The sequence below is a fragment of the Lupinus angustifolius genome, chromosome LG01, assembly GCF_001865875.1.
Source record: "Lupinus angustifolius cultivar Tanjil chromosome LG01, LupAngTanjil_v1.0, whole genome shotgun sequence".
In the NCBI taxonomy this organism is placed as follows: Eukaryota; Viridiplantae; Streptophyta; class Magnoliopsida; order Fabales; family Fabaceae; genus Lupinus; species Lupinus angustifolius.
In genome coordinates, this window is record NC_032009.1 from 25,127,053 (window position 1) to 25,129,549 (window position 2,497).

Here is a 2,497-nt window from a genome sequence, read left to right on the forward strand (position 1 = left end):
ATATCATATATGAGAAATGATTGTAGTATTTTTATGCGTTTGTCTAAATTTAGTTTCAAAAAATTATTTTTGACATCTTGTGCTATCAAAATTTCCTTCAATTGTAATATCAACGAGACATTACAAAAAATGTATCGACAAAAATGAGTGTTCACAACCGTAATAAAAAAAAACATGTCTTTTAAATATCCAGCACCTTGAACTTTCTAAACTTTTTAGGTCTTAACCAGCTGAAGCAGTTATATTTTTCTATTAGTCCTTGCATCAAAACCCTTATAGAGGGCTTATTTGTCAAACCATTATAAAAATATCTCAAAACGCCCCATTTATTTAGTTGAGTTGCTTACGAGTTTGTGTATTAGGGTTTCAAATCTGATCGTCCTTAGTTTATTATCGTGTGGAGTTCTTTGTGATTTAAGCTCCTTGAGGATTATCGGATATTCCATATTTGGGAGAGGAGGTACTCGTGCAGGCAAGTTTGATTACTCTATTTCCTTCTTCTATTATATTACATATTTTCGAATTCTAGCAGTCGAGGAATTGAATTGAAGGGTTTCAAATCATTCTTTAAATTGTATAGTTAGAATTGCAATTATTATTATTTTAAATTTCCTAGCGATTTCTATTGTTATTTCAATTAAATATTTGATTACTTTGGGATGTTAAAATCTAAATCATTGATGAAAATTTATTGGAAGAAATCATCTGTAAAAACTAGAGTATAGATGTGATCTAATGCTTATAGTCGAATTGTATAGAGATGTAATCTTATTGAAAATATTCATTTGTAAATTGAAAACTTTGTTATTATTGTACGAGTGATATGTGACCTACTTTGATTTTGAATATTTTTCCTGAAAGTAAAGTTAATTCAAACTCATTATACTTGCTCGAACCTCATACAATCACTACAGTGCGTACATAAATCATATGTAAAATCTAGAGTATATATGTAAACCAATGCTTATAGTCTAATTGTATAGAGATGTAATCGTATTGGAAATAATCATTTGTAAATTGAGACCTTTGTTATTGTTGTATGAGTGATGTGTGACCTTCATTTTGAATACTTTTCATGAAAGTAAAGTTAATTAAAACTCATTATACCTGCTCCAACCTCATACAATTACTATAGTGCATACAGAACGATATAATGGGCACTAGGGAATTGGACACCCATGGTGGAAAAGGTGGTGAGGATTAGAGTTGGGATGGGAGTTTTGGTTCTAGAACCCCCACATACATGGTACATGAAAGATGAGTAAGAATGCAACAAAGAAAATGGATAAAATATGGTAGAATATAAGGGGGTTTTCATATAGTGTATTACCAAATTGCTATCTTGATTTTATCTATCCATTTTCTCTAAAAGATCTCATGACCTATAATTGAATTGAGAATTGAATGATTTAGAATGATTGGTATTAATTACTAAACTTTTATCTATCCGTTAATATCAACATTGGATGAATAAATGACTTCAACTTTTACTCATTGTAAATGAATTTTTGGGAACTAAATTGAAGCATGTTATGGTATAAGTGGTTGGCAGAAATGTTCCTAATATTCCCTTTTAGTGATTAGAAATCATCAAGTAAAATCTAAAATCACCCTTTTCACTAAGTAGTTTTAAAGTTCATTGAGTTGAACAACTAATTTACTATCATCAATTGTTGAGAGGGCTTACTTATTCCCTCTCTGATTTCATGCTTTTACTTTGCATTTCAGCACAAGATATGGAGCAAGATTCAAGCTACAAAGTTGATACTCTTGTGAGTTTTTTCTATCTACCTTCTAGATTATTTCATTCCATTTATAAATATATACAACATAGACTCGTTTCACATTAAGTTATTTGTAAAACATGTTCTAATTAAAAATATTTATCATCTAACACATTTGTCATATTATTTGAGTTATTGTAGCCCAATATTTGCTTATTCTCTTAAAATACTTTCATGTACTGTTGATTAATGCTTGTGATTTTTTCAAATAATTACACAGGAAAAAAGTAGTGACATTGAAGACCGTATCAGTGAATTGCCTAATAGTATTATCTGTTACATCTTCACATTCTTAAATTTGAAAGAGGTCATAAGAACAAAAGCGTTGTCCGACACATGGAAAGACCGTTCTATGGATATGTCAATTCTCGTGTTTGATCCTACAGTAATCAATATAGATTTAGATGATGATGTATCCTTGGAGTCTATACCATTGCCTCAAAAATATCAATTTATCGAACGAGTTGATCAACTTTTGGAAATATTCACAATTAACCAGTCTGTGTCATTTACAATTTGGTTTCCAATGGGAAAGCAATTTACTTCTCATATTGATAAGTGGGTCAATCGTGCAATTGAGAAGGAATGTGAGAAACTTGATCTTGAGTTTAAGTTTGCAAGAATTGATGATGAACCCTACGATTTTCCTTTCCATATTCTACTCTCTAGTAAGAAATCTCATCTAAAATGTTTGTCCCTTTGTGAATGCCAGT